Source organism: Oryx dammah, unplaced genomic scaffold (genome assembly GCF_014754425.2).
Source record: "Oryx dammah isolate SB20612 unplaced genomic scaffold, SCBI_Odam_1.1 HiC_scaffold_27, whole genome shotgun sequence".
Lineage (NCBI taxonomy): Eukaryota > Metazoa > Chordata > Mammalia > Artiodactyla > Bovidae > Oryx > Oryx dammah.
In genome coordinates, this window is record NW_024070211.1 from 116959691 (window position 1) to 116984506 (window position 24816).

Here is a 24816-nt window from a genome sequence, read left to right on the forward strand (position 1 = left end):
AAAGTTTCAGTACAAGAATGAATACTGACATAATAAATGAAATCATCATTTACTTTACTTGAGAATTATATTAACACATTTTTATAATTAAAAAAATTAAATGTCAAAAGTAAAATAATAAAAGAATTGAAGAAATATAACTGAAAATTTATCTCATCTCTTAAGGGGAAGTCTCTCAACCCATAATACCAAAAGAAGGAAGCATAAATGCTGAGAGATTTGACTAACAGAAATTAAAAATTTTAAATCTCAAAAATAATGCAAAGAATCAAGAATAAAATAAAGTTGAAAAAATATAAACACATCTGGCTTACAAAAATGTTTAATGCTAAATATACAGAATTCTTACAAATTAATTAGGAAAAATGACCAATAGGTAGGAATTGGAAATTAACAAAAGAAAATACAGATAGGAAAAAAGTTTCATATTTCATATAAATATATGAAAACTGTCAAGTTACAACAGTTATAATTTTTCTATAAAATTGGTAAAGATTTAAAATTTAAAGTGTCAAGACACCTAACTTAATCAAAAGTTTTTGTGGAAATACTTTTGTATACTACATTGCTGGTGAGAATACAAATTAGTGCAATATACATGGAGGACAATAAGTATGGGCTTCCCTCATGGCTCAGCAGATAAAGAATCCGCCTGCAAGGCAGGAGACATAGGAAACATGGGTTCAATCCCTGGGTCAGGAAGATCCCCTGGAGGAGGAAATGGTAACCCACTCTAGTATTCTTCCCTGAAAGATCCCATGGACAAAGGAGCCTGGTGGGCTATAGTCCATGGGGTCACAAAGAGTCAGACACGACTGAAGGACTAAGCATGTGTGCACATAGCAATAAGTAATAAAAACCTTTAAATTTTTCATACTTTTCAATAGAGTAGTTTTATTCTAGAAATTCATAAGTAAAAAATGAAAAATATCTAAATATTCAACAGAAAATTTATTGTTATGGTATATATCACTACTATAAAAAATATAGGTTATTATTATACATACTATATATAATTTTATTCTGACATGGGAAAGAGACAAAGGAAAAAAAGTTTAAAAAGTTCCTTCAAAGTGATGGGATTACTACTTGGGACAGCACTATGGTTTCAAAAGTATCCCTGAAAAAAAAAACAGAAGTCATTATCCTATTGGGTTGCAAGTAAAATAGATAGGTAAGATATAAAAACAACTCTCAAGATGGGAGTGGGTCAATCTTCATAAAGAATACATTATGTGAAAAGTGGCATAGCACCCTGTTATTTTTTAAAGTCATTATCATCCTGGCTATAAAGCTCTTTGCCATAAAAATTAAGCCAAATTGAATTGCTACACAGAATATCAAAGGAATTTGATATTTTCTGAAAATCACAGAGAACTAAGAACAAAAAGACTGCCAAGATACTATAGCTGAGCAATATTCTAATATGTGAAATGGATGGATCTTTCAACTCTCTCAGACTCTGACCCTCTCCACATTTAACTGGTAAACATCACAACATCTTAACGTGGCATAGCATATACAGTATAATGATAGAAAACATTGGATTTACAAAAAGGATGAATACTAGAAATAAAAAACCAGTAGCCTCATATTGGTTTCTAAAACAAAATTCTCACCAAACTATTAAACCAGTAGATGTAAGTTTGGAAGAAAATGATAGGAACAAATCTTCTAGCCACAAGAGTGTGTTCAACCACTGAAAACCCAGTTTAGAAGAAGCTGCATCACTCACTGCACAAAGGACTTGGGAGCAGCATGTCCCCGCTCCCCTCTGATCTTCTAGGTTAGTCCCCGGGCCTGGCTGGTTCCATACACATTCCCACCCGCACTGTCAGCCACTGTGCCCCTGAAGCCTTTCTTTCCTGTTCCCATGGCAGGCTTTATTTCCCTGGTACTCACCCTAGCTTGGCTGCAAACAAGCAGCTGTGCTGAGAACACTCAGATTCCTCCAGAAGGTAAATGACCATGTGCTTCACCAAACACCGGGGGCATGCATCTCTAGCCCTCAAATTTGAGAGGAAGAGTAATGGACCAAACTGAAGGTGTCAACACATGCTTTGTTTCCGCCAGAGGACTGTTTTCACCAGCAGGGCTCATTCAGAAACAGTCGAGAGAGACACAGGAGTGGACTCAGCACCCACAGTGCCTTTTCCTGGATAAAGTGTCAGGATACTTTCTAAAACATGCTTGCAAGTAGGAGTCTTCTAGACAGACACACTGGCTGGAGAACTGAGTCAGCCTGATTTTTGGCAGCCTTGTCTAAGTTACTCCACGCTGGACATAGTTGGTTAGTGCCTCCTTGACCTTGTCTCCTGCCTACTGCCTTGTTACAAATATTTCCTAGGCCAGCTGGCAGAATGCTACACTGCTGTTTTTATGAACTAGATCAAGCCCTTAGCAGAGCCAGTCAGTTATATGGCTCATCATATTTTGCAGGTCTGGGTTCTGCTGGGTTAGAAAGATTGGGCATATTGGCTAGCACTCACTCTTACAGGAGAAACAGAATCAGGGACCATTCTATGAATCATAATTTACTTCTGAAATGCTTCAATAAAATGAGCAATCAATTAATCCAACTACAGTTCTTCCTTGGTTTAGGAACTGCATAGGATGGAATAACAAATGCAGAAACCACAACAAATCCTTGGTTGCTCAGATCTATAAGCCCTAGACATGCTCCTTTAGACAGAGCAATAATACACTTCCGATATCTATGGAAACTTCAACTTTAAAACTTATTAGTGAGTCCCTCTGTCTAAGTAAGTCCCTCTGTCTTACTTAAAAAGAAAGATTATCAATGGGCATCATCAGGTATTATGTCCCCCACCATAATCACCCACTCATATGCTCATATATAAGTACATCTGATACATCTGGAGACACACTAAACCCCACAACAGGACACGTCATATAAGTGGGCAAGATGACATTGAACATTGGTGAAAACTGACTAAGAGCTAGGTCATAAAGCTGGCCAATTTGAAATAGTTGTGTGAAATAATTGGTATCACGCAGAATAATCATTTCACCCAATGCACTTTATTAAAAAAAACATGTAACTAGAGGAAAAATATTTAAAATTTAAAATACATTTCTAAACTATCAATCAAAAAATAAATAAAATGGAAATTATAACTAAATATTATGTACCAAAATGGTAGGACATAATTAAAGAGGTTCTTAAAAGTTTCATCTTAGATGCTTCCATTAAAAAGCAAAGCACAACTTATTGAAGTGATCAACCGACCATAAGGAATTAGAAAAAAGAACAGCAAAATAAATTCAAGAAAATGAGAGAAAATAATAAAAATAACAGCAGAAGTTAATGAAAAAGAAAATAAACATATAATGAAGAGGATCAACAAAGGTCAGAAAAGTAACAAAACATAAAAATCTCTGGAGAAAATAATCAAAGGGGAAAAAGAGAGATATTAAAATTTTTTAAATCAGTAATAAAAAGGGCAAAGCTATAGTTGCTACAGAGATTAAACAGATAAGACATTATGAACATGTTTGTGTCTATAAACTTGAAAACTTATGAAATAAACAATATATACAGTTTAAAAAAAAACTCATAAAAAATAGAGAACATTAAGAGTCCTACAAGCTTTAAAGAAATTGAATTAGCAGTTCAAAATAGTTCTACTACACACACACATACACACACAGGAACAAGACAGATTTCCAGGAAATTCTACAAGACATTTGAGCACTGGGAAATTCTAATCTTATGCAAGCTATTCCACAGTGGAAAAAAATCATTTGTGATATAGATTTGCTTTCAAAACCAAATGAGGATATTATAAGCAAAGAAAAATATAGGCCAATCTCACTAATTAATGAATACAGCTTCAAAGCCTCTAAAAATAAACATTTTTACAAAACAAATCAGACAGTGAATTAAAAGGTAATTTGTTATGACTAAGTTGGTATTTCCTAGGAATCCTAGATTGGTTTATCATGAGAAGATCAACTAAAGTAGTTCACCACATTAACATGTTAAGGTGAAAAATATTGTATCTTAATAAAGGTAAGAAAACTGGGTAAGATTTTACATCTGTCTTGTGGTTCTGCAATACGGAAGATCTGGGTTCAATCCCCGGGTTGGGAAGATCCCCTGGAGAAGGGAACAGCTACCCATTCCAGTGTTCTTGTCTGGAGAATTCCACGAACTGTATGGTCCACAGGGTTGCAAAGAGTCAGACACGACTGAGCAACTTTCACTTTCACTTTCTTCATGATGTGAAAATAACGGCAACAACCTCCTTAGCAAACTGGGAATAGAAGGCATTTTCTCAGCCTGATAAAGGGCATTTCAAAAAACCCACAGACATCTCATAACTAACAATGAAACTCTAACCGCATCTTTGGTAAGATCAGGTTCAATACAAGGATGCCTGTTTTAATCAATCATATTCTACACTGTTCTGGAGGTCCTTGCATAGTAAATCAAGAAAAAGGAAAGTTAAAGGACTAGGAAAAAAGAAACAAAAACTTTCATTATTTTGCAGATGATATGACCCCTTACATAGAAAATCTCAAAAAACAAAGCTTAACACATCAGGGTTATTTAATAAATGTTGAGAAAAATAAGCAATAAAATAGTTGTGAGGATTAAGTGAAATAACCTATGTTGACTATTTGGCGCATAGTAGTAATTTTGTTAATACTAATTTCCTTCTTCCTAAAATTTACTTTTAGGTATCAATGTCATTTAGGTAAAGAATTTTTAAACAGTAAAAATTTCACCCCAATGTTCATAGCAGCATTAATTACAATTGCCAAGATATGGAAGCAACCTAAATGTCCATCAACAAATGAAAGGATAAAGAAGATGTGTGTCTGTGTAAGTGGTAAGTGTGTGTGTGTGTTTGTGTGTGCACATGGAATACTGCTACTGCTGCTGCTGCTGCTGCTAAGTCACTTCAGTCGTGTCCAACTCTGTGAGACTCCATAGATGGCAGCCCACTAGGCTCCCTCGTCCCTGGGATTCTCCAGGCAAGAACACTGGAGTGGGTTGCCATTTCCTTCTCCAGTGCATGAAAGTGAAAAGTGAAAGTGAAGTCATTCAATCATGTCTGACTCTTCTCGACCCCAGGCTCCTCTGTCCATGGGATTTTCCAGGCATGAGTACTGGAGTGGGTTGCCATTGCCTGCTCTGACATGGAATACTACTCAGCCATAAAAGGAAGGAAATTTGCAACAATGCGGATGAATTTAAAGGGTAATATGCTACACACAAATATACAGTCGATGGAATTCTCCAGGCCAGAATACTGGAGTGGGTAGCCTTTCCCTTCTCCAGGGGATCTTCCCAACCCAGGGATCAAACCCAGGACTCCTGTATTGAAGGCAGATTCTTTACCAGCTGAGCCACCAGGGAAGCCCAAGAATACTGGAGTGGGTAGCCTATCCCTTCTCCAGTGGACCTTCCCAATCCTGGAATCTCCTTCATTGCAGGCAGATTCTTTACCAATTAAGATATCAGAGAAATCCCCTGGTTTAATCCCTGGGTTGGGAAGATCCTCTGGAGAAGGAAATAGCAACACACTCCAGTATTCTTGCCTGGAGAATCCCATGGACAAAGAAGCCTAGCAGGCTATAGTCCATGGGGTCACCAAGTTGGACACAACTGAGCAACTAACACACTTTCATAACCAGTAAGGGTGGTGGTGTTTGAAAGATCTATGCATATATACATATATGAAGAACTCCTACAAATCAATAAGCAAAAGGATTACTTAGTAGAAAACATAGGCAACTGACATGGACAACTATTCAAAGAAAAGGAAACACAACACCACAAATATATGAAAAGATGATTCAAGGGGATATTCACAGGGTTCACTGTGGAGCATGCATATAGCTTGCTGCCTGCTGTAACTGGCCTCTTCTTTTCCTGGTTGGGAAGCGACTGAGGCCCTGAAACAGGTGGCTATGATGGGAGTGGACTCAGTAGGAAGCGCCAGAGTTTGCAACCTTCTGGTGGTGGTGTTGGCCCCATGCTCATCCACCTTGAAGAGGAGACCCAGTGGAAGATCAAGGTCTTGGAGATGAATGTCGGATAGCGAAGAAACGACTAATCAAGAGTCCACTGTCGTTTTAAAAAATGATGCTAAAACTACAGAAACATTCAGCTCACCCCAAGACTTCTACAAAGATAGAGGAAACTATCTGTGGTCTTGTCAAAGGAGAAGCTGTCATACTTCAGACACTAACAGTCTTTGCTACGACACTAAGTAAATACAAGGAAAAAGATCCCCAGGATGTCATAATATCACTGACAACTATAAACTGGTTACAGATACGTGTAAAAAAAAAATACTCAACTGAAGGAAAGATATGCTCTTGAAGTTGATCAGTTCTTACCAGAGATGAGAAGCACCTTTCCATGGCTGAAGAGCATAATAAGTCACTAATTTCCTTGCTGAACAAGCTTCCTCAAAAGCTAAATTTTAGAAAATTATGGAAGAATCTGAAGACATGTTCAAAAAAGGATATGAGAATTTATTTGACAAACTCCAACAGCACGAGATCCCTGCACTTTTGCACTGCATAGGTGATGTACTTATTTGTCAAACTAGTGTTATCCAGATGTCAAAGTGGTGTCCAGGAAATGGATTTTTATGAAAATGAAGCTTTCTTAAAGCATGTAAAGGGGAATAAATACACATATTTAACAAAAGTAGAATATCTCAATCCACAATAAGACAACAGCAACATAATTCTGTTAAGACTCTCAAAGACACTTAATAATAGCAGTGCTGTAACCAATATTGAACATATTCTGAAAACTAAGTATCTAAATGATAGAATGGGTGAACTTTTAGAAAAGTACATGGGCTCTTATAATACTGGTTTAGTACAATCTAGTACTCATTGGAGGTAATCAACACTATCTTACAGAAGATTCTGTAGACAAATATCTTTTAGGAACACAGCTCTTCCATAGGAGAAATTGATGCAAGAATTGCTCATCTATTCATCTTGCTCTGAAGTTCTTCCTTTGTTACTTCTATGTTTTCAAATATGTCAGATCCATCAACTGGAAACTCTTTTGTCTCTACTTTCTCAACACTTTTTATTCTTTAAATAGGTTGAAAAATAAACTTAAAGCCAAAATTAGAAAATAACTCCCTACTTTTACAAAGTCAGTTCTTCAGTTTAATATTATCAAACTCTTTGTGAGGAGTCTTTTATACTGGGAAAGTTGATGTAATTTTGAAAAGAAGTTTCATGAAATGGAAATCACGTGCATGATTTTAAGTGTTGCTGTTTTTATAGTACAGATAAATCATGCTGATGGTATCACCATCTCCTGAAAAAAGGCAGGAGATGACTGATTGACATCTTTAATCACTAGGAAAAGGAAAGCCACATGTTAAAACCACAATGAGATACAATTCTTAACATACCAGATCAGCAAAAACTTTAAAAAAAAGTCTGAAAATATCAAATGTTAGCAAGAATGTGGAGCAACAGAAACCAACACATTGCTAGAGGGAGGGCAGTTGGCCAACCCTATTTCAGAAAATGTGCTATGTGCCAGGTCACTTCACTTGTGTCTGACTCTTTGCGACCCCGTGGACTGTAGCCCACCAGGCTCCTCTGTCCATGGGATTCTCCTGGCAAGAATACTGGAGTGCGTTGCCATTTCCTACTCTAGGGGATCTTCCTGACTCAAGGATTGAACCCTCTCCTCTGACCATGGGATTTCCCAGGCAAGAATACTGGAGTGGGTTACCATTTCCTACTCTAGGGGATCTTCCTGACTCAAGGATTGAACCCTCTCCTCTGACCATGGGATTTCCCAGGCAAGAATACTGGAGTGGGTTACCATTTCCTGCTCCAGGGGATCTTTCTGACCCGGGGATCGAACCCACATCTGTTACCTCTCCTGCACTGGTAGGCGCATTCTTTACCACTAGAACCACCTTGGAAGCCCAGAAAAAATAGTTGGTCATTAATAGTAATTTTAACATGTACATAAATTATGACCCCCCGAATTCTATTTCTAGGTATATGCTCCGAAGAAACCTCACTCATGTGTATTAGTTGTCTATGCTGCTGTAATAAATCAACACAAATTTATTGGCTTAAAACAATTTAAATTTATTCTCTTACATTTCAGGAGGTCAGAAGTTCTAAAATTAAGGTCAGTAGGGCTGCATCCCTTCCAGAGGCTCTGAGGAGAATTTCATTCCCTTACCTTTTCCAGCTTCTGTAGACAGCCTGCACTCCTTGGTTCACAGCCCAGTTCTCCATTTTCAAATGAACTTCAAAGCAGTACAGCATCTTCCAAACTTTGGCCCTCCTGCCTCTCTATTACAAGGACCGTTGTTACTACTCTGGACCCACCCAGATAATCCATAATAATCTCCCCATATCAAGATCCTTAGCTGAATAACCTCTTCAAAGTTTCTCTTGTCTTATAAGGTAAGATATTCACAAATTCTGAAGATTAAGGTGTGGACATCTTTGAGAAGCTATTACTCAACATACTATGAAAGTAAACTAGGGAACATGTACAAAACGCTTATAACAGCATTATTTATAAGAGAAAAAACAACAACAAACCCTAGAAATAACTCAAAAGTTTATCCATTATAGAATGGGTAAACTGTGATATATTTATTCAGAGGGATATTATACATCAGTGGATATTACGGCTATGCATTTGGGCAGAAAAAGCAAGAAACAGAAAAATGTACATAGAATGATTCCATTTATACAAAGTTCAAAGACAGAGAAAATAAAATTGCATATTTTATTTTAAAACATACATAGGTGGTGAAGCCATAACACAAAAAAAGCAAGGCAATAATTACAGGATGGTGATAACAGGGGTAGGATTCAGGAGGGAGGGCAATAAAATTGTGAAGGGGCAGCACACGACCTCATGGGTAAGGGCAACATTTTATGTTTTAATCTTCATGGCAAATAGATGGGGAAACAGTGGAAACAGTGGCTGACTTTATTTTTCTGGGCCCCAAAATCACTGCAGATGGTGACTGCAGCCATGAAATTAAAAGATGCTTACTCCTTGGAAGGAAAGTTATGACCAACCTAGACAGCATATTAAAAAGCAGAGACATTATTTTACCAACAAAGGTCCATCTAGCCAAGGCTATGGTTTTTCCTGTGGTCATGTACATTACATGAAGGATGTGAGAGTTGGACTATGAAGAAAGCTGAGTGCCGAAGAATTGATGCTTTTGAACTGTGGTGTTGGAGAAGAGTCTTGAGAGTCCCTTGGACTGCAAGGAGATCCAACCAGTCCATCCTAAAGGAGATCAGTCCTCAGTGTTCATCGGAAGGACTGATGTTGAAGCTGAAACTCCAATCCTTTGGGCACCTGATGTGAAGAACTGACTCATTTGAAAAGACCCTGATGCTGAGAAAGACTGAGGGCAGGAGGAGAAGGAACAGCAGAGGATGAGATGGTTGGATGGCATCACTGACTTGATGGACATGGGTTTGGGTGAACTCTGGGAGTTGGTGATGGACAGGGAGGCCTGGTGTGCTGCGGTTTATGGGGTTGCAAAGAGTTGGACACCAGAGAAGGCAACGGCACCCCACTCCAGTACTCTTGCCTGGAAAATCCCACGGACAGAGGAGCCTGGTGGGCTGCAGTCCATGGGGTCGCTAAGAATCGGATACGACTTCACTTTCACTTTCACTTTTCACTTTCATGCATTGGAGAAGGAAATGGCAACCCACTCCAGTGTTCTTGCCTGGAGAATCCCAGGGACAGGGGAGCCTGGTGGGCTGCCATCTATGGGGTCGCACAGAGTCAGACATGACTGAAGTGACTTAGCTGCAGCAAAGAGTCGGACACGACTGAGCGACTGAACTGAACTGAAGTAGGAAGGATGTCCAGTTTATAATTATTTTTCACTCTGTACATACATATTTTCTCCCCTCTGGATATGTGATACATTTCACAATTTTTAAGAAAAGCAATGGACAATAATGAAAACTGAAGATCCACAGCTCTTGTCATTGCCAATATGTTCAGCACACATCTTGTTTTTACTTTCATTTACAGGGGTCCAGGGGGTATGCTTTAGCAATGTGCATGAGCAGTTAACAACCCAGCTCTCACTATGTTAATGGGAACACTGCAGCTAAACCACTAAACTAAAACTTTACTCCATGGAGTTATTGGCACTAAAATGGAATGTTTACTCAGAGAACTACACACCTCAATTTGTTCACTTTTCTCGTTCTTTTAGTGTGCTGACATTACCATACGTTACAGATAACCTATTAAACTGTTCATGTGGTTCTCAAGGCAAGAATACTGAAGTGGTTTGCCATTCCCTTCTCCAGTGGACCACATTTTGAATATTCATTGGAAGGACTGATGTGCAAGCTGAAAATCCAATATTTTGGCCACCTGATGTGAAGAGCTGACTCAGTGGAAAAGACCCAGATGCTGGGAAGGATTGAAGGCAGGAGAAGGGGACGACAGAGGATGAGATGGTTGGATGGCATCACTGACTCGATGGACATGAGTTTGAGCAGGCTCCAGGAGTTGGTGATGGACAGGGAAGCCTGGCATGCTGCAGTCTATAGGGTCGCAAAGAGTCAGACATGACTGAGAGACTGAACTGAATCTATTAAACAGAACTGCCTTCCTTCTCTATAGCTCTCTCCATATTGCTCTGTCCTGATAACTTTTATGACTTTAATACTACTGATATGTAATTTTAAGTTAATAATCTAATCAAAAATATAGATTGATAACAATGAGCAATCATAATTTTTTTTAACTATGTTATTTCTCCAACCTCTAATTGGATAAAACCAACAATTAACTATTTTCACACACAAAGCAACCTTTTCTCAAAAGTGGCAGAACCCAATATTTGAGTCCACATAGCAATAGCTCTCCAGTTTCTCTATAATACTTTGTATGACAGATCTCACTATCCGCCGGGAGCCAGCGTGAGGAATCCCACCCATGAGAAGGTCACGCGGCAGCGGCCTGATGGGCAAGGCGAGTCAAGCCTCAGGGTTTCCCCCTGGTATTTCCTGAGCATGTACCCCAAAAATAAGAATCTGCCTGCCTTCTTGTATTGTACTTTTCCACTCTTCTGACACACTCTGGAAAAAGTTAACTCAGGGCTTTAGTCTTCTGCATTTGAAAGGAATGTTTCAGTTAAAACCCCCTCTGATAGCTCTCTAGCTTGCCTAACAGGTTCCCCCGGACCTTTTACAGCTTGTGAATTGCTTACAGCCCCCCAACCGCGAGAGGCACAAAGCTTAAAGCATCTTAAAGATACAGAAAAAATCATATTGGTGATGGATTTCACTGTTGACTCAATGATTGCTGCCAGGCCACCATATTCTTTAACTTTTAGGCACCTGGGAGGATGTTAATCAATGTAAACGGGATATGGAAAAAGATATATAATAGTTTTGATGTTAGCAACACTAGACTTTTGAGTTAATTACTTTTCTTTTGTTATAAATCACAGTACTCCTTTTACTTGTTATAAATTGCTATATCTTTGCTATGTAAGAATGTAACTTTATTTAGTACTTTCTGAGAGTGGCACCAGACTTTGAGAAGAACAACACAAATAAGTCTTCTGCTTGACAAACCCTTATCAGAAAAAAGGCTGTAAAATGTTAATTGGCTCTTTTGGCCAGAAGATGATATAAATCACCTAAGACTTGTGTGTACAACTAGGTATGCAGAGAGAAAAGCCTGGTTTTGATAAGAGTCTGGGCTGCTAACGCTGCATAATTTTGTATTACCCATCGATCTCTATGTACAATCAAAAAGGTATAAAAGGCCTTTCTAGACAATAGGGGTCGGGCAAGTCATTGGAAGGACTGGTTTCCCCCGTGTCTCCTCTTTACTCTAATTTCAGGCTGAATTCCCATCTGGGGCATGGAGGCTCGCCATGTCTACTTACTTGTCCCAGCTTCTAAGATCCATGAGAGAGGGAGCCCAAGGCGGGGCACTCTCCGATATTCAAACGGACGCCGGTGGCCTAACGTAGATGGTGCAAGCTCCTTGTCTGGAACTTTATTGGCTTTCCACGTAAACCAAGTTATTCAGCCTCTTTTCTCCACTAAATTTTCCTACTACACTATTTCTTCCTAATCTAATCTTATACTTCTAATTAAATAAGTTTTTCCTCGCCTACTCCGTCTCCCCTTCGAATCACCCTGGATCCACCGGGGCTGGACCCTGGCAACTGTCAAAGTACCAAAGCACTTAATTCCTCTTTTAGATCTACTAACTGTCCAATTTCACACCTGCTCTTTATCCTCTTCTCTAAGAAAAGACAGTATTTCAAGCACTACTCCCCTAGATATTACAACAGAATTAGCTGAGCCAGCTTGGGAATTCAAAGACTTCCTTGAACATAAGTTTCTTATAAGACCCATATTTATCACCTGACAAAAACTTCAAATGAACACACAAGAATAATTTTCCCACAAAAGAAGGTTTTGCTTTTATTAAAAAAAATTTTTAAAGAAATGGTATTAATATTGCTATCCTCTTCTTCTGTTTCTATAGGGATCCAAATGATGAGAATGCTTTCTTGTGTGAGCAAAGGGGACAATTGGCAGAGGTGGTAGTTTTCTCACAGAGGCTCAGCTGGCTTCACATATAATGTAAATATGCAATAATTCTAAAGATACATGTAATTAAAATCCATATTACTCATATATTCTATTTTATGTTATAAAAGGTCTAACAGAAATTTCTACAAATACAATTTTGAAGGGTAGATGGCTAATCAAAATAAGCAAACTTGTATGTGTATAGGAAGACACACTTGTATGTGTATAGGAAGTATAGGTAATCCATTTTAGATGATGTATCTTTCACTCTCCATAATGGGGCTCGGTATATTATTCTGCTAAGTAATATTCAGAATAGTAAAAATGATTTTAAAATCCTGAAATGATATAAGACATTCTGCTATGCAGTCTCTAAAATTATTATCATATCACATAGAATTTTTTAAAAAAAAACAACAGAGCAAGAAAACTGTAACCAAGCCAGACACAGCTTTTTCCTGAAAAACTGCTCTGTATCAACCTCGTACTAAATCACCAAAGCAGGCAACAAGGGGTAAAAATATCCAAACAATTCACCAACATTGGACTCCAAAGCTTCCAAGCAGCCCTAACACCCGTCTCCATTTTGATGTTCAGAATAAAAAAAAAATACACCCAAAACACCAATGACAGAGACCCTGATGCCTTTAATGACTCTGCTCTTGTCAGCTGGGAAGAATACCAGTGCCGTATGGCAGTGATTTTACGTATACAGAAACTGAAGCAATAAGCAGTTAAGCCATGCAGCCAATGTGCTGAGCCTGGATATTAATAGAGGACTGCATGATTTTCAAAATCCACTCTGTGGACCCAGATTTTATATGGCATGTGGTCTGAAGAGAAACTTGAACCAACTTTGGTACAAATCCACAGCAGCTAACAAAGACTTACAGCTGGAATAAAATTTTCTGTTGTTTTTTTGTCTTATGCTCCTAAATTTAGTCTTGATGGAGGTCTTCAGGCCCTTAATAATTCATCCTGATCAATTCCAATCTTAGGGCATAGAGTGACATATGAGGGACAGACACTCGCCTAATCTCCTTGACCTGTCATCTCGAACCATCCACCCAAGGGCATCCCTAATATTTGACACCATCTTTTCAGACTGGCCTCCTGCACGAAATAGGATCAAGACAGCTTAAATTTCCTAGCCACAAATTCCTTAAATTCAACTGAGATATAAGCAGATGAGAAATAATTCTTACAGATCATATTCTTGCAAATAACTGATTTAAAGGTGTACTTCCTGCAGTAATAATCAGAGATAATTCAATCTCCTTAAAGCCATCATAACATAGAATAATCATTATTAAAATAATCTTCCATGGGTTGATCATGTAAACATCAATGCCTCTTGGTCAAGGTTCCTTCATAAATTCCCAAGGAAAGGTAAGTGCTTTTGACGGTTCATGACAGGAAGTTTAAACTCTATCCCTACCTCCTCCAACAGTCCACTGAGGGCTCAGGACACTGGATCTGGACCTGTGTGGCACACAACAGAAGTTTTAGTTCTGGGTGTTCATTGGAAGGACTGATGCTGAAGCTAAAACTCCAATACTTTGGCCACCTCATGTGAAGAGTTGACTCATTGGAAAAGACCTTGATGCTGGGAGGGAATGGGGGCAGGAGGAGAAGGGGATGACAGAGGATGAGATGGCTGGATGGACATGAGTTTGGGTAAACTCTGGGAGTTGGTGATGGACAAGGGAGGCCTGGCGTGCTGTGATTCATGGGGTTGCAAAGAGTCAGACATGACTGAGTTACTGAACTGAACTGAACTGAGGGATGGGTATCATGTGCTTTCTTGAGATCAAAAGGTAGAAGAGGGTGGTGAACAAGTATAGCAGTGGGAAAAAAAAAGCCAAATAAGAAACCTGAGAGGAGCGTGTAAAAGGCAGTCAATCAGATAATCAGAGGGACAAGGAAAAGAGGAACAGTCTAGATACACTCGCAAAGAAGACTGGATTCACATTCACACATTCACAACATATGGTGGGAGGCACAGAATAGTGGAAAGCAACCCCTGAAACAGTTCCCTGTGGTGAGAAACTGAGACACTGGCCCCCTTGGTGTGGGTGGTGAGGAACCCATTCATGATGCTGGAGAGAAAGATTTTATAGTTTTTTTTTTCCTTTTATGGTATAAGTATGAATTATAAACTTTAGACAGATTCTAACTAATATTGTCATACAGACAATTTCTGGTTGTGGTTCATGCAATGTGGCTTTATACTATTATAATCATACCTGGTGGACATTAGATATTCAGTGTGCATTTGTGAAGTGGGATTTAAGGAATGGCATGGCTTTGAGAGGAACTAATGCTATTTTCCTCACAAATAGTATCTTCGTGGGCAGATGATTCACACTGATGCCTTATCAATAGCATGAATTCCTTAGGAAATTTCTCCACAGGTCCCTCTCTTCACACTAAGTTCAAGATTTAGCCAAATCCAGTATTTAAACACACACACACATGTACACACACACACACATACATTACATATCTATCCATGTGTATATATATATATATATATATATATACACACACACACACACTTATCCATCCAGAAAAGACAAATCAGGATTCTATTGACACTAAATTTGACTCAAGAGACAGCAGCTCTGCAAAGCAATCTGGTTTTGCAGCAGCAGGCAGTTCATTACTCTGACTTTCAACCTTGGTCTTCTAAGCCATCAGACAAGCATACAGTAGACAGTGTCACACCAATTATTCCAGCATCGCATGTGCTAGGTTGCCCTTTAACAGAGCTACTAAACAAGACTTGTGATCTATTTAAACTGTAAAGAAATTGAGGTAATTATGGAATTAATTGATTCTTCAGATAATAAAAATGATGAGCTTCTCATGGACCCAGTACCTGGACTAGGCATTTCACATTCATATAATATTCACAACAGCAATGCCAAGTGAGTATGATTGGTCCCATTATACATTCAAGGAACCTGAGATGAAAACACAAATAACTTACGTCATGTAAGTAATTTACCAATAACTGAGCTAGAGTGCTAATACCTCAAGGATGCTTGAGTCGAAAGCTTGGACTCTTTTTACCATACTATGCTACCTTCAAGAGTTAGCCGTCTGTGTTTGGGGCCACTGGCCATGGCGTTAAGTGCAGCTCCAAAACCATAAAAAGATCTGTCAGTGGTAATAAACAATAGTTTATGTTCAACTTAATGTACTAGAACAGAGTCAGAATACTGTTTGTCTTTTTTCTTGTTGGCCAGCTCAATGCCACAGCCACATTTTTTCTAGTCTATAATGAAATATATTAGCAAAGTTTGACTTCTGCAGAAGGAAAACCCAGAATAAATTAAGTATTCCTCTGTAAAGTTTGAAGTTCTTGCTTCACGATAAGAAGGCACATCATAACTGCAAATATCTTTCCCCGGGTGCAGCCCATTTCATAGATACGATGAAATAACCAAAGAAAGTGGAGTTAGAATCCTTATTTTAATTTTCCAAAACCAGAAGATTGATATGTAAGTACAATTGCCTGATATACCCCCTGAGTTAAACCTCTGTCCATGCGATTTCCCAGGCAAGAATACTGGAGTGGGTAGCCATCCCTTCTCCAGGGGATTTTCCCTGGAGATTGAACTCTGGTCTCCTGCATTGCAGGCAGATTCTTCACCATCTGAGCCACCAGGGAAGCTCCTGAAACCTCTCCTGACCACAGTCATATAGGAAGTTCTCAGGAAGTGTGAAAAACGTTGGTGTGATGCCAGAAGTCCTGAATTCCCTAGCCGAGCTTTGGCCACTGTTTAGATCCAAACTTCTGGGCCATTTAATTTTCCTAAGCCTCCATTTCGTCACTTTTTAAATGGGGAAAATGACTCCTACCTTCCACAGCAGTAAGGATGAACTGATATAGCATAGATTGAAGCATTTTATAAATCATAAATTCCACACAAATATACCCCCACATTCAGAATACAGAACAGGAATCCAAGTAGAAGCATTAGGAACTCTCCAATTCGCGAATTCTGTCCCCATAAGGCTTGACTTACTTTCTGTCTCGAGTTCTGTGCGATTTTCCTAGATGTTATTTCTGGGATGTTATCCCTCACCCGACTTATTATTTCTGATTGCTTCAGTGGGTGTCTCTCTCCAGCAATCAAACAAACCCATGACTAAAGCAACAAATGCCGCAAAAGGATTTCCCTTCTAGTCAAACCGGAAAGAGCAATTGGATCAATAAATCACTGTTATGGTTATAACACCAATGCCCTACTTACAGTTCACCTATAGTTTCCAAAAAGTTTCACAGCAATTTATTCTAGGATAATTTCTTTGCTTATATACTTCTAAGTTCCAGCTCCTTTCTCAGAAACAAGTGTACATGTCTTACTCTGCAATGAATATATGCAGTTTAAGATCTTCAGAGAATAATTATATCTCTGCTTTAAAATTATCAATATCGCTCAAATATCATGGGAGATCTGTTAACAATTTCCTCCAGTTAAATCGTAATGATGTAAACAAATTTTCTCAGTAGGTTTTGGTACTGAGCAGTTGTGAAGTTTTTTAAACCTTTCATCCTAAAGGAACTATTCATCTTGTACACTCACTACCCACCTTCCAGAAATTCCAACTGTGTGGTCCATGTCAAAGTTGTCACAATTGGTAAAGAATTGCCCGGCCAATGCAGGAGATGTGAGTTTGATCCCTTGGTTGACAAGATCCCCTGGAGAAGGAAATGACAACCCGCTCCAGTATTCTTGCCTGGGAAATTCCATGGACAAAGGAGCCTGGTGGGCTACAGTCCGTGGGGTCCCAAAAGAGTCAGACACAACTTAGTGACTAAACAACAACAATTGTGAAAAGATGTTGAAGAGCTCATTACATGTTGTTTACACCACAACAGGCTACAGATCATGGGTCTTAAGAACACAAATTGTGGCCCCAAGAAAACTGGGTTCAGATCTTGCCTCTCCAACTTATTAGCAGTGTGGTCTTGGATGGTGACTTCTCTGTACCTCAGTTACTTCCACTGTGCAATGGACTGATAATAGATCTGTCCTACAAAATTGTTTTGTTGGCTATATAAAGTGCTTAAGATAATGCCTGGCACACAATAGGTATCGTATAAATGTTACCTCTTACTACTATTACTACTTTGCCTTCACAGGCATTAATGGGTTCTATTGCAAGCAGTGAAATTTCCTGAGGCATCTTGTCACAAACTCTCCAAACAGAATACAGTTTACAGGGATCTCTGCCTGTAAATAATCAACACCTCATGTCAATGAATGTGAACTTCTGGAAGGCATTCTAACACATTTTTGAACTTTTTATTCTATCAAAGAGCCTTCTTTCATGTATAGGACTATTACAACCTTGAATATGTGAGCAAAGCATGAGTATAATCCTAACTATCTCCCATAGTAGTAAAAATATAGAGTCCTGACAAAATTAGATAACCTGGGTTTGCATCCTGGTTCTCCCATTTACTAGCTGTGAAAACCTTGGTAACTTACTAAACCTCCCAAAGTCCAGTTTCTTCAGACATAAAATGTGGGAAGTAGTGGTATTTTTACTGACAAAGGTCCATATAGTCAAAGCTATGGTTTTTTTAGTAGGCATGTACAGACATGAAAGTTGTACCATACAGAAGGCTGAGCACCAAAAAACTGATGCTTCAAATTGTGGTGCTGGAGAAAACTCTTGAGAGTTTAGTCTCCTTGGACAGCAAGGAGACCAACTCAGTCAATCCTAAAGGAAATCAACTCTGAATATTCATTGGAAGGACTGAGGCTGAAGCTGAAGCCACCTGATGTGAAGAGCCAACACATTGGAAAAGACCCTGATGCTGGGAAAGATTGGGGGCAGGAGGAGAAGGGGGTAGCAGAGGAAAAGATGGTTAGATAGCATCACTGACTCAATGGATGTGAATTTGAGGAAACTCTGGGAGACAGTGGAGGACAAAAGAGCCTGGTGTGCTGCAGTCCATGGGGTCACACAGAGTCAGACACAACTAAACGACTGAGCAATAACAAAACAATATCTGTGTCACAGAGCTCTTGAGGAATAAATGAGAAAACGAAATCTTAGCACAGTGCCTAGCATATGTTATATGCTATTGCTATTCATTTTTTTGCGGGGGGGGGGTGTCTGGCTAGTTCAGTTGAAAATTAGTTATTTGCCTGTGTACTAATCAAAAAATTCTATTAGCACCTGACACTTTAAGGATAAAATGCAAAGATGAAGTTTTACTAGCAGCAGTAACAGAAGTCTTTTCTTATGCTGTTATAATGTCAGATTTAGTTCACATGAAGAGGCATTTTGGGAAACTTTTATTATCAACTTTATCATATAGAACAATCCTGGAGAATTCATCCAAGAAATATATAGCAATATGTTGAGAAGGTGGTTAATAGAATAGAATCATCCATGCTTCCTTTCTACTAATGCTTCTTGTCCTCATGATGTAAGAATTGGCTCAGAACTTCAGAAGGATAGAATCATAGAGGGAGAAGCTCAGAGGACATCTCGGCAGGGAAGGCTGGTAACTGCCTCACTCAAGGCAGGCAGACATGACTTAAACACGGTTTGTCTTCAGCAAAGCTGAGCTAGTCTGTCCAGTGTTGGTCCCTCGGTGACTTTCCTTGACTCTTCTCAGTCTTCAGACCTATCCTGGTCCCATTATTCTTATCAAGTGGTCGATTTATTTTTGTTTGTCTTAACTATTAATTAACTTGTTCACAGCTGCTGGGCTCTCAGATGTTTGGAGATTCTTACAGTTGGAAAAACCAGAAATTCTGAGGGAAATTAAGCAACAGTAGTAGAATTATAGGCTGTGAAGCTGTCAGTTTGGAGGAAAGATCATGGCCTGATATTTTTTTGCCCACTGTTCCTTTTCTAGGCCCATCTTGTTCCTGTGGACTCACTAGTGTTCTTCAGTTCAGTCGCTCAGTCACGTCTGACTCTTTGCGACCCCATAAACCACAGCATGCCAGCCCTCCCTGTCCATCACCAACTCCCAGAGTCCACCCAAACCCATGTCCATTGAGTCGGTGATGTCATCCAACCATCTCATCCTCTGTCCTCCCCTTCTCCTCCTGCCCTCAATCTTTCCCAGCATCAGGGTCTTTTCCAATGAGTCAGCTCTTTGCATCAGGTGGCCAAAGGATTGGAGTTTCAGCCTCAACATCAGTCCTTCCAATAAACACCCAGGACTGATCTCCTTTAGGATGGACTGATTGGATCTCCTTGCAGTCAAAGGGACTCTCAAGAGTCTTCTCCAACACCACAGTTCAAAAGCATCAATTCTGTGGTGCTCAGCTTTCTTTATAGTCCAACTCTCACATCCATACATGACCACTGGAAAAACATAGCCTTGACTAGATGGACCTTTGTTGGCAAAGTAATCTCTGCTTTTTAATATGTTGTCTAGGTTGGTCATAACTTTCCTTCCAAGGAGTAAGCATCTTTTACTAGAGTTCTTAGAATGGAATAATTATACAGAAAAACTTTCTTTGATTTTGGACTTGGAAACAAAGAGACTCATTTCCTATTACATAATAGTTGGCTATATCCTCTATTGTAATTAATCAGAAGACCCAGAAAGCAACCCTGGAACTAAATCATTTCTTTCCTAAAGATATCAACCAGTGACAATACCAAGGAATGGATTCTCTCCAGCCTTACCAAAGATACATAAAGACAATGGGTAGCTGTGCAAATAGAACTTTATTACAGGTCCCCTAGAATATACTGCCAGCCAGAGGGCAGCCCCGAGCCCCTCTCCTGTAACATTCTGGGGCAGCCAACTGGTAACACTATGAGTGGCTCAGACACGAGCATGTCTGTGTGCTCAGTCATGTCTGACTCTTTGCAACCCCATGAACTGTAGCCCATCAGGCTCCTCTGTCCATGGGATTTCCCAGGCAAGAATGTTGGAGCCTGTTGCCACTTCCTTCTCCAGGCTCAGACATGAGGTCCGTTCAAAACTAAGCATATCTTGTTACAAATTATTAATTTTACAACTCAGAAGCAGAACTGTTTTGTAAGGTTTCTGATCTTTGATCCATAATTAAGATGAAATGTTAGAGCTGGAAGAGTCTTGGAAATCATTTTTCTAGCTCCTCATCCCTCATGTTATATACGAAGGTTCTGAGGCTGGTGTGAAGGGATGGCGCCCCTCACAGAGAACAGGGCAAAACTGGCTGCTTATTTCCTCTTTTGTCTTATTTCTCATCTCAGTCAGAAAGGGAGATGTTGTTTACTGGATCTTCTCAAAGCCAGGAGTAGAAGAAACAGTGATATAGGAGTGGAGAATCCTAAATCTAACCCTTATGGCCCTGTGGCCTAAAGGCCTCAGTGCTTGCTTCCTAACCTATAAAAGGGAGAGCATAACAGCCAGTTTCCCTTTACCATCAGATTACTATGAAGATCATATGAGATAATTCTGTAAAAATGCCAGGCTCAATTTAATATTCAGATACAGGAAACATTACTTTTAGTTCCAAAGGCATTGACTAAGGACCTTAAAAATAGGATTTCTGCAACACACAGTCTAATGCTTATTTATTCAAATTTCCTATTTCAAATATTGAAAACCTGTCCTATTCTCTAGCTTTGTACATTTATACAGCATTTGAGAATTAGATACACATTCCTAATGAATGGATTCCTTTATCAAGGATGGGAAAAAATTCTTTCATAAAGCTAGAATGACAATTAAGAAAACACACATACACACACTTACACACACAAGCCAGACATTACATTCTGCTAGAAATAATGAAGCAAGATGCAGATGTTGAGGTTCAGCGTGGTTTTCAGTCAAGAGAAAATATCAGCTCTAGGAAAGAGAGTCACACAGCTCACAAAGTTTGGTGGACTTTGCCTTTGATGGATTGTCACAGAAGGGCAGAGGCAAGTGCTGTGGCTGAATTTTACAAATGACTAAGCAAGTTCCAGAGCATTAATACACTGAGGGAGAAGCAATATAATAACAGAGGTGATTAAATCCCACATGCTTCCTGGTGGATTCAGGAGGATGGAAGATATTTCTTTTCAACTACAAAAGGGGGGGTAAAAACAGCCCTGCAGGGGACTTTCACCAGTAGGAATTTTAGGTTAACAGAGGCAAAACTGCAAGTAATCCGTCAGCCTGAGAATTGCTGGCATGGTAACTTCTGTGTTGCTGTTGCTAAGAATTCCTGGTGCATACTAGGCTAAGAGATATGTCAAAAAATAGTATTTATCATTGTTCTCACTTTAATAAAAGCCTAAATGTTATATACCAAGTATTTAAATACCAATTTTCCCACCGCTTGTTCTACTTATAATGTACTTCAGAGGCAAGGTCTTTTACACTGCAAGGCATTGATCTGCAGGAACTAAATTAGAATCATGGGCCCACGGGGTAGCAGTTTGAAATGTAATTAAAATTTGTGTGTCTTAATAGAAAGGCCAATATTTCACGTATCTGACTTTAAAATTCAAAAGAAAGATACTGATCACAGGTCACATGGAAGTAAAAAACGAAACAGTTGTTTTCTGAGGGAGGTCTATGAGATTTAAATTTTGATTTGGAAATGATAACAAAAAACTATTTTCCTGTTATATCTGTTTTATGTTAAAGTCAGTAATACCAGCGAGGACAAGAAGAAGACATGGAACAGGGAATAAAAATAAGGAAAAAGAGACACAGGCAATATGAAGGATGGGGAGGGGAGGACAGGATAAGGAGGAGGAAAGTTGAGAGGGGAAAAGGGAAGCAGTCACACACAAAAAAGACAGGTATGGGGTGTCAGAAAAGAGGAAATGGGGAGCATAAGACAAGGAAATGAGAGAGGAAAGGAAATTGAGGAAAAGGAAAGAGGCTGAGGCAAGCCATTAGCTCAGAGGATTCTGAACTATGCTGTAAATACGCTTGTTGATAATATTGTTTCACTGAACTTTGAAGCAGTAACAATTGTGATCCCTGTCTTTGCGAATGTCATTAAACTACTTACCATAACTGGTCACAGATGACTTTAGAAGAATTACATACTTCTCCAAGGACTGACTCTTTTCTAAGGTAATTATAGATAATAATAATAATTTAAAAATCTAGAGTCCAGAATAGAAGCTGACAATCTTGGAGGATGCTTCCTGGAAGGGAGTACAGGCTAAAGAAATATAAATATTTCTGGTTCTCAAGGGGAAGGTGCAAGCAGTGGTGGCGCACTGCTCATACCCAGGGTGCTAGGCTCCCTACGTGCATGGATGTGGTTTAAATTATCACCCTGAGAGATCCCTGCCTGACCCCACGTTCCCTAGCAAATGATCTGCCTTGCCCAAAAGACATCACTACTGCCATTTAAAAAAATATTTACTATGTATTTATTTGACTCCACTGGGTCTTCACTACAGCATATGGGATCTTTTTTTCTTTTTTAGCTGCACCATGTGGGATCTTAGTTACATGACCAGGGGTTGAACGTAGGCCCCCTGCTTTGGGAACAGGGAGTCAGCCACTGGTCCACCAGGGAAGTCCACTACTGGCATTTAAATAGACATATGAAAAACAGACTATATCTCCTTTGCTTCAACACTGCCATTATTAACAACATAATCACTCTTTTCTCAAAGCCCCTGGACTACTATATTAGTCATAGTTGATTCTTTTTCTCTTGTATTTATCCTCCCAAATCTGCTAATTCCTTTTTTTTTTTTTAACTGATAATAGATGCAGTTCTTGGTTCCCTGTGCCTTCATCTCTCTAATATTCATAGCCTGGGGACCACTTGACCTGGGGACCCTAATCCTTCCCTCTGCTAAGATATGATAGGCCCCTTGGCCTATACGTGGCCTACTTCAGTATTATTAGCTAAACCCTTGGTCGTAATTGACCTTGTAACCTGGTACTAGTACAATACCTGGGCGACTTGCCCTTGTAAACCACATTCTCAATTATATTTCTTTTCTTCATTTATTTATAGAACAAGGTTTTGGGGTTATCTACTACCTGCTAGGCACTGTGCCACACACAGGGGCACTACAAAGCTGTGGAAGTCATAGCATCTGCCCCCAAGGCACTCATAGTTTAATGGAGAGAAAGACAGGAGAGCCAAAATTGAAATTATCAAACATGGACTAAATAGCAAAAGTCATAAGGGCAAAACGCCATGGAAGTAGGTAGGAAAAAAACTTCCATGGGGAGTTTGCCATCCTCTTTATTTATTCTTCTTTGATATAGTTTTATTTAATTAGTTTTGGCTGTCCTGGGTCTTCACTGCTGCACAGGCTTTTGTTCTAGCTCCGGCAAGCAGGGGCACTGCTCCAGCTGGTGGTCCGCAGGCTTCTTGTTGTTGTGGCTGCCATCACCGCTTCTCTTGTTGTGGAGCACACACGGGCTCTAGGGGACACGGGCTTCAGCAGTTTCAGCTCCCGGGTTCTCAGTGTTAGTCATTCGGTCGTGTCTGACTGTTTGCAGCCCCACGGACTGTAGCCCACCAGGCTCCTCGGTCCACAGGATTCTCCAGGCAAGAATACTGGTTGCCATGGCCTTCTCCAGGAGATCTTCGCAACCCAGGGATCAAACCTGGGCTCTAATGCAGAGGCTCAATAGTTGTGATGCCCAGGCTTAGTTGCCACATGTCATGTGGAATCTTCCCAGATCAGGAATCAGACTCCTGTCTCCTGCATTGACAGGCAGATTCTTTACCACTGAGCCACCAGGGAAGCCCCTCATTATTTATTCTTAAAGTCAAACTATAGGTGCTGCTGCAAAATGGCTTTATGGGTATGATCCAATGTAGTCACAGGGCCCCATGCTGAGAATCCCCCCTTCCTGCCCCACCACTTGAAGCTGAAGCTGAATTTGTGTTTTGTAGGTGAAGTCTGATGGAGCATGCCCCACGGGCTTACACTGTCTAGCTTATCGGTAGATTCACAGTCTCCCACTCTCTGCCCCACATCCTCTACTTCCTTCTATCCAGGACCACAACAGGATCTGGTTGTCGGGGGATGTGTTGGGAGGGAAGGTGCCCACATTCTGGTGTTGCCCTCCGTTCCCACTGAGGCCATGGGCATAGATACCGGGAGGGTCAAGGGCCCTGCAGTATCACAGGGTAGGGGCAAGGTGCTGGCTGTCCCCATCTCAGGCTGATAGCATCATGGTGCATTCAAGCCTCTGTAGTGATCTCTCACTCACCCACGACCCAGGTACAGAGCACATTCTAACAGACTGCAATGTGGTGGGCTGGGCTG

The 24816-nt window shown here is 39.8% G+C and overlaps 1 protein-coding gene and 1 pseudogene across 1 annotated transcript in view; one reads left to right on the forward strand and one right to left on the reverse strand.

Annotated features, from left to right (window-relative positions):
• The window catches only part of PDE11A (phosphodiesterase 11A), a 418022-nt gene that overhangs the window by 374014 nt on the left and 19192 nt on the right, over positions 1 to 24816 (reverse strand). The gene's annotated exons all lie outside the window — the stretch shown is intronic.
• Positions 6061 to 6633, forward strand: LOC120854427 (annotated as a pseudogene).